The sequence below is a fragment of the Mesocricetus auratus genome, unplaced genomic scaffold (genome assembly GCF_017639785.1).
Source record: "Mesocricetus auratus isolate SY011 unplaced genomic scaffold, BCM_Maur_2.0 Super-Scaffold_100022, whole genome shotgun sequence".
Lineage (NCBI taxonomy): Eukaryota > Metazoa > Chordata > Mammalia > Rodentia > Cricetidae > Mesocricetus > Mesocricetus auratus.
In genome coordinates, this window is record NW_024429203.1 from 14694489 (window position 1) to 14709807 (window position 15319).

The 15319-nt window shown below is 51.8% G+C and overlaps 1 protein-coding gene across 1 annotated transcript in view; it reads right to left on the reverse strand.

Moving 5' to 3' along the window:
* St3gal4 (ST3 beta-galactoside alpha-2,3-sialyltransferase 4) overlaps positions 1-12097 on the reverse strand; it is a 45750-nt gene extending 33653 nt beyond the window's left edge. Inside the window, exon 1 of the mRNA XM_005085833.4 lies at positions 11946-12097. The gene's annotated coding sequence lies outside the window, so the exon portion shown is untranslated. The remainder of the gene's footprint in view (positions 1-11945) is intronic.
* Between the last annotated feature and the right edge of the window lie 3222 nt (positions 12098-15319).

Consider the following 15319-nt stretch of genomic DNA (forward strand, 5'->3'; position numbering starts at 1 on the left):
TCCTTCTCAGGCACTGATGAGTACTGTCCATTTCCTCATGCCTGAGGTCACAACCCCAGGACCATATTCACACACACGCCCGAGAAGACAGCCAAGCCTGGTTCTCAGGCACTACTGGGTTTGGGGGGGGCGCAACACTAGGGAGGTAACCCCACTCTCGTGACCTCTGACAGTTAATTGATTGTCGGTGCCCTGGTTTTTGGCTGGTTCCAGCTAACACAGCCAGCCAACTAGACCTTGGATAGACCCTTGTAGCCCAGGTGGCACAGGCACCAGCTCTGCAGACAGTACCCAGCCTCTTCCAGAGTAAGGCTCCTTCTTCAGTGAATGACCCTCTCTAGCTCAGACAGAGGTACCCTGACTTACAATGGGACTGCCTTTTTTTAAAAAAGCCTTTTGAGTTGAAAAGACTGCAACTCTAAAATGTATCTATATGCTGAACATTCTATCTTAACAACTGCAATCTACCACTGGGATGGCAACAATGTTCATCCTGTGACTGTGTGGCCACTAGGAGGGCAACAATGTTCATCCTGTGACTGTGTGGTCAGCAGGGGTTCCGGTGCCTACCCTTAGCCAGCATCACAAGACCATCATCCTGCATATCACTGGCCTGGTAAGGGGCAAAGTTCAAAACTCTAAATATGGCTTCTCAGTGGGTATTGCCTTTACACATTAAGTTGGTTTGTTTGTAATCTTTGTAAGTCTTCACATGCCATTATATATATATATATATATATATATATATATATATATATATATATATACCTTAAATCAAACCTTTGTAAGTTGAGAACCATCTATGCGTCCCTAAGTCTCCAAACAGGGACAGGTAGAGAAGCGTACAGTCCAAGAATCCCCACAAAGATGAATAAAGGTTTGCCCAGAGCTCCACACCTGTTGCTGGCTGTCAACTCTTATCTGCAAGTCCCTGGGAGCAGCATCTGCTGTTAGAAGCCCTTCCCATGATCCTGGTCATTTCTGTAGGACTACATTCCCTCCTCCTCTCGCCAGAACATCTAATCAGCTATAAGTGGACTCATGGCCTTGAATGTTCTCGAACCCTAATTCAAGAACAGATAAGTCTATATATTCACAGGGAGAGTCTTTCGAATTCCTGGGAAGAACACAGGTTAAAGCTATAGGGAGGTGTGGAAGGCTGGGCAGGAGAGGGGTAGCGCAGTGTGGTACGTGAGCAAAGGCCTCCTAAGGGGGTATACAGAGTGAAGAAGGAAAGTCAAGCCCTTCCCCTCCTATATCAGCTTGTCTAGACATGGACACACGCGCGCGCGCGCGCACACACACACAGAAAGAGATACAACACACGCACATGTGAACAGAGACACACATGGACAGAGACACACACACAGACACATATACAGACACAACACAGACATACATATAGACACATATGGATATACACACACACAGAGATACAATACACGCACACGTGAACAGAGACACACATGGACAGAGACACACACACAGACACATATACAGACACAACACAGACATACATACAGACACATATGGACACACACACACACACACACACACACTGTTTTCCTCAGAGTAAAAGCAGATGGCGAGGGCAGGGGAAGGACGGCTGGTGTTCTGGGTGCTGCTGAAAAAGACCAGGCTTTGAAGTCCTTGAACAACAGACCCTCGGGGTCGACAGGCTGGCTGTGACCAGGTTTTCAGAGACCACCCAGGGTCATCTCTTACCCACCTAGCCTCTTGTCAAGAGGGTAGAAATTACTGTCTGAGCACCAACAACTCCATATCATCACAGAACCAAGGTGCATGGGTGACCCCTTCCCCAGTCAAACTTGCCTCGCCTCAGTAACACCCACACTTAGCCCTGCATGGCAATAACTCACATATACCTCTCATACTGGCCGCTACCAAACACACACATGGCCAGCATCGCCTTGGCTTCCTTCGTATACACAAGTACTCAGGAGCACAGCTCTCGTCCCTTCCCCTTCCCTGCCCACTCCATTCCACCCTGCCACCACATACAGCTTCTGAGGTCCGCTGGGCCCCATCAGCCAGTGAACTCTCGTCCGCCATTCCTTGGTGGTGTGTTGCCTGCTGGTTCCTTCAATTTCAGCTCTGACTCCGGCTGTTTGTTTGTTTGGCTGAAGGTCCCTGGAGCTTCGAGGAGCAGGGAGTGGTTACATCTGCTCTCTGGGGACCTCTGAAAGTTGGATAAAGGGAATCCCTGATCCTGCTGCCTCTGTCCTTCCAGATCCAGTTGTCAGGAGGAAAGATCACCTCCCGTCATCCACAGAAGCATCGGGAAGGGGGTTACCAAAGATGAGGCTGCAGGAACGTAACAGAAGGAAGATGCCGGGCACAAGTCCTGGAGAGGCATTTCAGCCACACTAATGGACTCCTTGGGAGTGTCCCCACAGGGCTGGAGGTAAGCCTGAGCCCACAGCCCTGCACATGGGAGAGGCTGCTCTTCCTGGCCCGACACCCACAGCCTGCACTTACCATCCTCCAGGATTGTTCAGCCCTCTATCTGCGCCTAATCTGTATGAGGGAATGACCTCTCAGCTCACTGAGCACCAAACCTAGAAAGTCCTAGGTCCCCTAGGTTCTCCCCATTTGCTTCCTCCTCCCCATCCCCACCCCCACCCCCACCCTCCTGCTCAAACAGTCTGAGGCTTCAGCCTTCACAGGATCATCCCAGATCCCAGGCCTGGAAAGGGGGAATAAAAGCCTAAGACTTCAGCCAGCCAATGCCTGGGGACTGAGGATTCTAGAGTCCAGATCTTCAGCAGATCTGGGCTACACCCACATCCACTTCCCCCTGGAGCAGCAGGCCCAAGTGTCCTTCCAAATGCCTCTGGGGCAGAGACCACAAATGAACTGCAGCAGTACCATGGGTCAAGGTACATGTCCAAACTCCCATCTACTAGGCCCCAAACCCATGCTTAGAATAACTGGCATCTTGACCAGTGGCACTCGTACCTGCCCTTTTAGGAGCCATGCTTTCCCGCAGGTTGAATGTGCATGGCCTTTGCAACACTTTCCAGATGCAGAAAAAGGTTTTTAAAAGAGAGAGAATAAACAACAGGTACCAGGAAAAAGAAAGAAAGAAAGAAAGAAAGAAAGAAAGAAAGAAAGAAAGAAAGAAAGAAAGAAAGAAGAAAAAAAAAAGAAACCCAGAAAAAAAACCCAGAGGTAATCTAGAAGGATGAATCCCCACAGGGCTATAGGCACCCCTGTAAGGCAGGGGAGGACACGTGTTCATTAAATGATCAGGTCCCAGGCTTGGCTTTGGTCCCATACTCCAGGGCACACCTAGCTTTGGCCAGCTCACCTGGCCTTGAAGGCCTACCAATCCAGCTGCTCCTGGAAGGGGTATTTCCTTCCCTTTCGATTTGGACAGCTGCTGAGACCGTGATGAGGAGGAGAGAATGGGGCGCTGCAGGGACGGACCACAGATGGAGTTAACCAGCAGGCTGAGTGGAGTCGAAGGAGCTGGAGGGCAAGGGAGAGCCTGGCACAGCGCAGAGAAGAGATGCCCCCTAATGATTGCAGGAGGAAGTAGCCCAGGGTTCCGGAAGCATGGCTGGTCTAGGACAAGGGAGCAGAAGCCCAATGACAAGGGAAGAAAATGAGCCACTTTTTATTTTATTTATTCGTTTGTTGTTTGTTTGTTTCTGAGACAGGGTTTCTCTGTGTAGCACTGGCTGTCTTGGAACTCATGCTGTAGACCAGGCTGGCTTTGAACTCATAGAGATCCGCCTGCCTCTGCCTCTGGAGTGCTGGGATTAAAGGCGTGTGCCACCATTGCCCGGCTATATGGAATCTATTCAGCTAAAGGGTGGGATCAAGGACCAGCTCCTCAGGCCTGGTTCTAAACCCTACCTGGCCTGACTGCCAAACAGGTCCCACAGCTCTTTCTTAGCTGACACTGACTGACAGGAATGGTCCAAGGGGAGAAAGACAACTGGAAAGGAGGGGAGCTAGACCTTAAAGTCCTCCCCTACCCACCTCTGGAGGCAGGAGATGGACTGTGGTGTCAAAACCTACCCTCTTCCCCTTCACTCTTCCTCTCAGGGGTCAAACCAGCTTCCTTCTGTCCCAAGCCCCTTCCTGGTGTCTCCTGGTCTCCATCCCCACCTCCTTCTGCACCTCCCCTCCCCCACTCTAGTTACATAAGGGGCCTGAGAACACACAGAGGGCGCTTTGTTGTCAAACCAAATCCATACGGAGCCACAATCAGCCAAGGCAGCTGTTCCCCATTCCCTCCGCCTTGGCAGGACTGAAACTCCGGGCAGGAAGCCCCTACACGCCTCCATTTAGGAAGACAGGGGACAAACACTGGCCCCAGGGCCCCTGAGCAGCTGAATAGGTGGCCTGAGATCAGTCACCACTGTGTGGGACCACAGCAGGGAACCAGCTGGTCTCTAAGAGAACAAAGCCTCAGTGCAAAGCCAAGGTCACAGAGACAACAAAAGAAGCAAACTCTAGACCAGGAGCAGGCAACATAGTAGCAGGCCCTAGGTAAGGAGGGCAGAAACACAAATGTACCCCAGGTTCTGCCCATACACTGACATAAACACACAGGTAACCCATGCATACCCTCACCCACACGTTTACAAGCACACACACACAGGCACAAAAAGATGTGCTCACTGGCAGGGGGGTCAGGCAGAAACCTGTCTGCTCTGGCTAGCTCTCTCCAGTAGGTGCCTCAGAGGGAAGACTGGGAACTCTTGGGAGCTGAAAGAGATAATAGAGGCGGCCAAAAGGGGCTCCAGAAAGAGAAGAGGCAATGCATCTGGAGAGAAGAACCCACAATTCTGTGAGACAGTCCCCACACTCCATCAACACACCCTCTTCCCCCAGCCCCTCAGCCCTTGCTCTGTCAAACAGACATGGCCAGACCAGTCTAGTCCAGGCCACTGGGCATTTCCAGACCATTCATTTTAGTTCACCAAGTCCTAGTGGCCCTCCATGCCCCAGGAAAGATTAGCCTTAACAACTGGGAGCTTACCAAGCAGATGGGCTGAACATGAAAGGTGTGTGTGTGTGTGTGTGTGTGTGTGTGTGTGTGTGTGTGTGTAGGGGAGTGGTTCAGGAATGAGAAAATCAGGGGCACATCTGAGGCTAGGCCCTGCCCCTTCCCTTCCTGCCTTGAGGGGACATGCTCTTGTGACCTTCAATAAGAAAAGACACCTCCTTCCTGTGCCTCCACTCCATCATTTGCAAAAGGAAATATTATGGAGCAGTTACTGGGTACCAGCTGGGTGCTGGTGCTGGGGATATGATGATGACAAAGTCCCAACCTTCCAGCAAGCTAATGCTTACCTCACTTGTGCATTGCAATCCGCGACTGAGGCAGATCCTAAGACCTGCACTGCAATAAACAGACAAACAGACTTCTAATTTAGAAAACCAAACCAAAAGCAAGATCTGCCTGAGCTCACTTGGGTGGACAGAGGGCACAGGAATGGCTCTAGCTCCTACCCAGCTCAATGCCCTTCTCCAGGGCCCAAAGGCAGTCTCCCTGGAATAAAAGCCAGCTTTTGTAGAGTACTACATCCAGGCACTGAATGCTATCTGATGTGCTGTCTCATTAAGGACTGTTAATTTCTTGGAGGTGTAAATAATGCTTACAAGGGCTAATGAAGGTAGGAAAAGAGAGGGAAGCTAGGAGAGCCGACAGCCTGTCTCCAGGGATACAAATCCCCTGGCTTCACAACTCCTGACTTTAGCTCAGCCACGCTCAGGGGCTCCCCCCTGAACTCAAGCTCACAGGAGTGAGATGGGTACAGAGGCAGAGGGACTCAGGAAGCCTTCACCGAACACTGTCTCAAGGTGACATGAAGGATAAGGGCAATTCAGAATTATCATTATGGTGACCAAGTCATATAGCAAGACTTTGGGTGCAAAGGCTGAGAGGTGACAAATCCATATGGCATGAACCAGGAGCAGAAGGAGAACACTCTTGGTAGAGATGAATAGGAATTTGGGAGAAATAAAAAACAAAACTTTTTTCTTTAAACTAAGAAACCCTCTGTCCCAGTATTAGGAGAGTTTAACTGGAGCCCCAGTATGCAGAGATGAGAATAAGCCCCTTACTCTACAGACACCACCCAACTAAGCGCTCAGCCCCCAAGGTGCCCTTCTTGGGTAAATAACAAGAAGTTGACACAGGAAGAGGAAGTGAGGTTATGACTAGTCTGTGCAGGGATCTGAAAGTTACTAAAAGGGAGTGACTAGAAGGTCTTGGAGTAGAGAATGGGACATGTTCTCCAGGGGGACTCCTGCCTGCCTGCGTCTGAATACAGGACCCTCACACCCCTATCCTAACACAAGATGGGGCTGGGCAGCACAAAGACACGCTGGAAAGCCTGAACTACATTCTTCCATTAACTCCTCAAATGTGTACTAAACAAGTATTTACTAGCCATCCTTCCAGATAGCAAGTATGTGCCAGTGAAAATCAAGGGTGGTGGCTCATGCATTTAATTCCAGCACTCTAGAGACACAGGCAGGCAGATCTATGAGTTCAAGCCCAGCCTGGTCTATATTAGTGAGTTCTTTTTTTTTTTTTTTTTTTTTTTTTTTTTTTTGGTTTTTCGAGACAGGGTTTCTCTGTGGCTCTGTGGCTTTGGAGGCTGTCCTGGAACTCGCTCTGTAGACCAGGCTGGCCTCGAACTCACAGAGATCTGCCTGCCTCTGCCTCCCGAGTGCTGGGATTAAAGGCGTGCGCCACCAACGCCCGGCTATTAGTGAGTTCTAAGACAGCTAAGGCTACACCGTGAGACCCTGTCTCCACAAACAAACAAGAATGTAGCAGTGAGAAAGCAGACAAGTTCCTAGAGCTTGAAGTCCTAACCCTCGAGGAGGAAAATGCCTTAAAGGTATTCAGATCCATTCCAGACCATGAGCTCACCTCCCTGTCCTTGGACTTCCTCTCCTCTGTACTGCCCTTGTTTCTGTCAAGGTCACTGGTATGTCTCAATAACCTTCTGTGGCCATCAAACAGCATGCTTCTAAAACTTTGCATGTGGCCACCTGACGGTCCCTAGCTGGCTTCTCTCCCTACCCAGCTGGTGCAGTCTTGGACAAGGGAATCAAAGAAAGGGAATGTGCACTTCATGGGTGTGCATTTTACTTTACAGCAAGGGAAAAATATGCATGTCCTCTCCCTGGTTCTGTGACAATCACTTGGGACCAAAGTAACTGTAGCTGTATTTTCCCATTCCCAGAGCTTCAGGGCCCTCCAGGCTACGCCACCAATAATCCCAAAGAACCCAACACCAGGACATGCCCAGCATCCCTCCTCCTGGGCCAGACCCGCGATCTCAAGGGGACAAGATGGGGTCTTTGGGGAGACCCTCTGACCCTGAGACCAGAACCAGGCATCACAGAGCACTGGACAGCAAAGGTAATCCTTTCTAAACCAGACAGTGACCTGGGCGGGTTCCCAGGCTCAGACACCAGCAGAGCCCCTCCCCTTTCCCACGTGTCCTGACGGCTGCCTGAAGAGGACTTTCAGCCATGTGGGCGGGCGGCGACCACAATTCCAAGGAATAGGAGGAGGCAGGCGGGGCAGATGGAAGCAATTACCGGCGGGAAAGCGGAGAGGCAAGGCGCAGGGTTGGCTGGGAGGGGCCAGCAGGGGAGGAGGGAGGGAGAGAGTTATAGAGTCCTGGACTGTCCCACTGAAAGGGACAAGAAGCCTAACTCTGGGCTAGACACAAGTTCGGGCAGCAAAGAGAAGCCTGGGTTCGTCTTTCCCTTTTGATAGTAAACCACCGTGACCTTGACATCTTTCTTTTCCCATCCCTGATGGGATTGGTTAAGACAAGTTCCAGATAGGAAGTGGAGAAAACAGGGCTGAAAAGGGCAGGCACTGGAAACAAGCCAGTCCCAACTCCACAGTTTATGAGTGGTGTGACCTTGGGAGAGTAATTTCCATCTTCTCCAGCCTGTTTCATTCACAAAGAGGCTTACAGGAGGTGACACAAACGGACTGGGCTGCTTTCCCTCCACTCAGTTTTCCGTTTCCCATTAAATAGTGTGAATTTGTGTCCATGAGCATGTGCACATGCACTCGCAACACAGCGTAGACGCAGAGGTCAAAGGACAAGCTCAGCCTCTCACGTAGTTTGAGACAAGGTCTCTTTGCTGTTTACAATGGCACATGCCACAGCTAGGTGACCCTACAGATTCCAGAGATCCTGTCTCTATCTCCTATCTCCCTATAAGAATAACAGGATTACTGAGGTGCACTACCTAGTCTGGCCTCCCACAGGTCTTGGGGACTCACCCAGGCCCCCATGCTTAAGTCAAAGAAAGTATCTTGCTAGCCCTAACTATTTATTGAGTCAAAACCTGCTGTAATCCAGGCTGGCCTCCCACCTTGCTTTGAAATCCTAGACCTCCTGCCTCCACCTCAAAAATACTAGGATTACAAGGATGAACCACCATGTCTGGCTCTAATCCACACACACCCTTTGTTGTTATTGCTTTGAGACAGTGCTTCTCTGTGTAGCTTTGGAGCCTGTCTTGGAACTCGCTCTGCAGACCAAGTTGGCCTCGAACTCACAGAGATCTGCCTGCCTCTGCCTCCCGAGTGCTGGGATTAGACGGGTGCGCCACCGCCCCACCGCCAGGTGAAGTCCCTTTACGTTATAACACTATGTTTCCATGAGGGAGGGCACGGGGTAGAAAATGGATACAGGTGGCATCAGGACAGCAGTTGGACAATTCACACCTGGAAGATTTGGATCCAAAGCTTTGGCCCAGCACTTGCAAAACGGGTCACTGGACTCTTCAAGCTGCTTCCCTTTAAGGAGGAAAGCAAGATCCTAGAGCCCTTGACTCCAGAGCAGGCCTGAGCAGAGTTGCAGGCAGGAAGAAAGGACTATCCTCCAGTTCCAACCGCTCTCGGGCTTCCCCACACTGACTGTGTATCACCTCAGTCTTAGCCCCCTCCTCCCTGGCTGGCCTGGAGCAGATCCCAAGGGCTCAGAATCTAGACAATCACATCAGCCTCTGCACAGAAGCTTTGGGGGGTCACGTGGGGAGAGCCGAGCTTGTGGGCACACATACCCTGAAAGCCACAGGCCAGCATACCCCTTGGGTGAACTTCAGAGTGGACTCTGGCTGAGACTTGAGTAGTCCTTGAGGCCTCATGCGACCACAACCTCCACCTGCGTCAGTCAGGCACAACTCAGGAGTGTAGACGGTGTGGGGCTGTTGTGGGGGAACGACACTCTCCTCCTCATAGAGGGGGCTCCGAACACTCACAAAGATGTGTTCAAGCTTCTCTGGGAAAGGTTGACGAAGGGAGTTTGGGCTAATGACTACAGCCACATCCTAGCCATTTCCTCGTGGAAACTTAAAAACGTGGGTCAAAGTCAGGGATCTTTAGGAAGGAGGATCCTGAGGGACAGAGGAAAGTGAAGTGGGAGCTATGTCACCCAGCACCAGCTCGCTGCAGGGAAGAGGCTGAAATGGTGCTATGGTACTCACCACTGGGGAAGGAGCAGGTAGAGTGAACCCCACGTGCCCTGCACGCTGATGGCCAATGTCTATCTCCTGGTGGCTGCAGCTCTTGCCTTGACCAAAGTCTGTAGGTTCAGCCTTCCTAGGGTCCCGTGCTCCCTGAGCCTTACGGCTTGCAATCGCTTCTGATCATCTGAAGCAGAGCACTGTCCTCCCTCCCATGCACGGTACAAACCTTGGACCACTATGATAGGCGCAGTACTCTGCTTCATTGGGCAACCTTAGGGGAGGCACTCGGGAGAGAACAGAGGCCTGGAGTGGCCTGCAGAGCAAGGGCAGGTGCCAACCGAGTGGAGTAACTCTAGGTGGTGCTAAGAAGTGGGACTGACCCCTGTTTCTCCCTACCCAGGGAAGTAAGGAGGTTCTTCCCAGGAATTTTAACAGTTCCAGAAATGGGCAGATTCTTACTTCTACCCGGAAAATGAAATCCTATGAGAATAAAACAGCTGGCAGGGTAGAGGGGCCAAGGCACTCTGTGGGTGAGTCACTGCTTCAGGGAAGGGAGCAAGAGAAGGAAGGGACAATAGCCTAGAAGGCACCAGGGACTTCCTCGCCCTGCGCCTCCACTCCTAGTGAAATGGGGGCTTCTTCGCTTTGAGCAGCAACCCATTCCCAAGCTAAAGATGCCCTTCCAGTCTAAAGGCTATGCAGGCAACTCTGAAAAGTATATGAGTGTTTTGCCTGTGTGTATTTACGTGTACCACATACATGCCTGGTGTCTGTAGAAGCCAGAAGAGGGTGTTGGATCCCCTGAAACTGGAATTAGCCATTATATGGGTGTTTGAGAACTGTGTCTGTGCTCTTAACTACTGAACCATCTCTCCAGCCCCAGAAGGGGGTTATTGAGACAGGGTCTCATGTAGACTCGGTTGGCCTCAAACTCCATATGAGCAGAAGAAGACCTTGAACTGATCTACCACCCAAGTACTGGGATCCCATCTCCTGAGTGCTGGCATGTACCACCATGATAAGTTTAGACAGTGCAGGGGATCAAACTTAACAGGGTTAGACAGTCAAGCACTTGACCAGCTGCATCTCTTGCCTCCCCCTCCCCTCCCCAGTACTGGAATTGTAAGCAAGTGCTCTGCCACGCCCCCAGTTCCCAATCCACTTTTAGGACTTCTGTCTACATCCCTCTCTTTATCTCCACTGTCACCTTGAAGTCTTTGGGGGCTGGCCCCAACTCCTAGCTCACCTTTGGGGAGTGCAGGTTTCACTAAGAAGCCAAAGATGTTCTCTATGCACCCTCTATGCTCCCCCTATGCAACGGGACAGGCCATGTGAGGGATGCTCGGAGTAAGGGCAGAGGTAGAATAAGTTTGAGAAAGGTGGGTGGCCTCAGCTTTCTCAGAAAGCATTTGCAACCAACTTCCCACAGAGCAAAATGTGTCTAGTTCTTTCCCAGACTCTAAGTAACTGGCACCTCCAAGGTAGCACTCTAGGACTGCTTGGGAAATAAGGTTATAGATGTAGTTTCAATAGCAAATACACATATTGGTTCATTTAAAACCTCCTGGGTAGAGACCTGGAGGGGCCAGGGAGGGTCTGTAGAACTACTCCTGCACTGTGGTATAGGTTCATGCCCCTGTGACAGACAACCTACACTGTGGCACTGCCTACACCCCGAGCCTGCAGGCAGTAGAAGCCTTCTAAGCCTGGCCCTAGGGATCCAGCCTGCAGAACGAAGACCACAGTAGACCAGGGCTTATAGACCAGAAAAGTCTACCCCTCGACTGGGAATGGCAACGTTAGCATCTCGGGGCTGTCCAGAGGTCCCAGCCAGCAAGGATCTCAAAGAGGCACCCAGAACAGACATGGCAAGGGTTCTGCCCCCAGGTCTAGCTCAAACTATTCAGTCCTATTCCTTCCCAATGCTCACCACCCAGACTTGGAAGCACAACTGCCTAGACCCAAAGGCCACCTCATATCTCGGCTGACTCCTTGGACACAGGCAGCCTGCAGTTGGCAAGCCCACCTTCGGGCTCTGCTCAGAGACCTTGCAACTCCAGCACAAGGCAGACCCTGCAGAGCTTGTCACCTCTAGCAAAGCCAGCCCACATGTCCTGGACTTCAGAGGATGCTAGGGGTGGTGGACACCTATTCAGCCTGGGCGCAGAAGCGACAGGGGTGGGGGTTAGAAACTTTCCGGAGGATTGTCCCGTTTGCTCACTCCAAGAGAGCGAGACGAATCAGGCTTCCCGCGAAAATCGAGTCAAGGAAAAAGGGACCCAGTTCCCCAGGGCTGAGGCCGCCCCACATCGACCCCGTGCATCGTGGCGTCCACGTGCCGGGCCCGACCACCTCCCCGAGCCGTGGCGCGAGACTGGAACCCCGGCAGCCCCGGCAGCCCCGGCGTTCCCCGCCCTCCGCCGCGGGGCCCCAGAGCCCGGCTGCCGCGTACTCACCCTCGCGGGTGGAGCGGGGCGGGGCGAGGTAGATCCGCGCGCAGCTCCGATCCGCTAGGCGCCCGGGCTGGCGGGGCAGCACTGGCGCAGCGGCTCCGCTCGGCCCGGTCCCTGTCCGGGGAACGGGGCCGGCCTGGGAGCGGGCAAGTCCGCCTGAAGGGGAGGCGGGGGCCAGGGCTCGGGCGGGGGGGCGGGGAAGGGGCCGGACACGCTTGCGCACACGGCCGGGAAGCCGACTGCCGAGAACGAGGCGCTAGAGGGAGGGTGCGGAGGAGGGAGGGTGTGCTGGGGGAGGGAGGGCGCGGAGGAAGGAGGGAGCTAAGGACGGAGGGTGGGCGCCGGGGAGGGAGGGCGCGCGCAGGCGAGAGGGGCGGGGGGCGCGAGGCCGCCAGAAGACTGGGGTTGGCAAGGAGGCCTCCGAGGTCCGGAGAGAGGCGCCCGGGGTGCCGGGGTGCCGGGGTGCCGGGGTTGCAGGAGGCCGGATCGGGTAAGGCCAGGCCCAAGGCAAGGGCTGCTTATGACTGGCGCCAAGATGATTATACCCAACGTAGTGATACCACACTCTCCTGGGAACAATAAGGACCAAGAAAGGTTTCTTTGCTGTCCCCGGGCGGTGAAAAGTGTCCTTTTCTCTCTATGGCAACTGAAGTGCAGGAGTGGGAGTTCATCTTTCTTTCCAATATATACTCCCATGCCCTCGTGGCAGTCAAGTGACCTACACCGATTCGGGGGCCTTTCCTCTGTCCCAGGCTGGCCCGGGCGCCCCAAACTGCCCCCTCTGCACCCTCCCTTAGCCTGGGATAACTTCTCAGTTTCCGTTCTTGCTGAAGGCGCCAGGCATCCTGTCTCCAGGGGAAACCCCATCAAGCCTTTAACCCTGGTTCCTTGGGCTCTAGAATTGCCTGGACTGAAGAAGAGTGCAGAAACATCCCTGCAGGACTGACCTTTTTAGGAGTCAGCAGTTTTACCGAGTTAATAGCATGAACAGCCTGGGACACCAAGGAAAGTGTCAGATCCAATCCCTGTCCTCAGGAAGCTTACTATCCAACTGCAGAGAGAGGGCTTACGGTGGACTCCCTTCAAGAACCAGGAAGCACAGGATGTGACTAAGCGCAAGATATGAATAACCGACAGTAAGCGCCCAGGGTTCCAGTGAAGTGGCAGTTTAGTCATCTTCGGGGGAAGCTGGAGGACTCCCCTGATGGGAACCTCCAATTCACAAGTTCTGCCCTGTAAGAACAAAATGAAGAGTCAGCCTCCAGCTTCTTCCGTTGATGAAGGTTTCCACCTAAATTATACTTTGCATAGGCAGAAGTTGTTTGGCATTTCACCAAAGCCTGGCTTTATTTGCACAGTGCCTTTGGCCTGTCAGTCATATATTCATTCAACAAATATTTATTACATATCATGTCCTGGTCTGGAACTAAGCTGGTAATAGAGAACACAATGACTATGTCTGTTTGTTGGACAAATCAAAAAGAAGAAGGAAGATTCCTACTTTATAAAAGAAAATCTGCCTCAAGAGAAACAACAACGGCCTTAAGTGTCTGCAAGACACTTGCCTAGATGTGTCTGGCAAGCTGATTGAAGAAACAGCCCAGCCTCCAAACCTGGCTAAGCCTTCACCAAAGTAAACTCAAAGACAGGTTCACAATTCTTGCTAAGGACCATGGAAAAAAAAACCTTCAGCCATTAAAATTGAGCTTAAGAATCAGTTTTTTGCTCCTGGAGACCTGAGTTCCAACCCTGCCTCTACCACTAAATACCTTTCCTTTCTTACTAGGGAAAAAAATCAGTTGAAATAACTGAGCTTATTCAAAGAGCTATTGCCAGTACTGAATGAGGCAATGGAAGTGAACTTGTCCTGCAATCACAATATGATATGTGTAACTTCTTATGCTCTTACTAAACATGCAGAAGAATACCTTTTTATTGTTGTTGAAAAAGTATTTTTAATAAAGATACATTTTAAAATTGTATTTTATTTGATTAACTGTTTTTCATTTGTTTTACATACCGACCACAGTTCCCCCACCCCTCCCCTCCTTTCGTTCCTTCCCCTGACTCCCATCTAGCTATTCCCCATCCATTCCTCCTTCTCCATTCAGAAAGGGGCAGGCTTCCTATGGGCTTGAACAAAGCATGGCACATGATGCTGAGGTAGGATCGTGCTTCTCCCCCTGCATCAAGGCTGAGGTGATCCAGCATGGGGAACAGATTCCCAAAAGCCAGCTATGCACCAGGGACAGGTCCTGATCTCACCGCTGGGAGCCTTACAAACAGACTAAGCTACACAACTGTCATGCATATACAGAGAGTCTAGAGTCTGTCCCATGAAGGCTCCCTAACTGTTGGTCCAGAATCCATGTGCTCCCATGAGCTCAGGTCAGCTGTCTCTGTGAGCTCCCCCATCATGACCTTGACCCCACCTTCCCCACCCCACCCCCAGCCCCTGGCTCATACAGTCCCTCCTCCCTTTCTTCAGCAGGACTCCCAGAGCTCAGCCCAGTGCTTGGCTGTGGATCTCTGCATCTGCTTCCATCATTTACTGGATAAAGGCTCTCTGATGACAATTAGGGATTTCACTAATCTGATTACAGTAGGTGGCCAGTTCAGGCACTCTCTCTCTACTACTGCTAGGTGTCTTAGCTGGGGTCATCCTTGTAGATTCCTGGGAGTTTCCCTGGCACTGGGTTTCTCCCTAACCCCAAAGAAGAATACCTTTTTAAGTTGTAAAATGCATTCACGTCACAACTTCCCAGCCTATCCCAGTCCTGATCAGCGGCTTTAGGTCACCGTGTGTTTATGGATTTCCCTTCACTGTTCTTCCTCCTCCTCCTCCTCCCATTTTAAGATAGTCTCACTAAGTAGTCCTGGCTGCCCCCAAACTTGTAATCCTCCTGCCTTAGCCTTCTGAGAACTAAGATTACAGGAATGCCGCCATGCCAGGCTTCCCGTCCAGTTTCTTAACAGTACAGACAGAAATTGAGCCAGCAATCTAGAAGCCCCTGTCTTCTGTGGAAGGGAGGGGAGCAATTCTAGTACACTGGTACCCTTTCATCCCAGTCCCTGTGTTCTAGGTCCTCCACAATCCCACTGCACCCTTGACAGGACACCTCAGGCCGCTTGCCAAGAAGCGGGGGGGGGAGCGGTAACAAACTGGCCTGGAGAGACTGTTCTCAGCTGTACTGCAGGGCGTCCCACTGAGCTAGTGAGCAACATTGCCTCGTCTTCGATTCCTCTCTACCTTTCCTGTTCTCCTATGGAAGATGTGGTGAACACCTGACTGCTGGGCAACCAGGGAACCTCAAACAGAGGGAGGAGACAGAGGAAGAAGGATGTGGGAAGAGGCAGGTGCATCTGGGCCTGGGAAG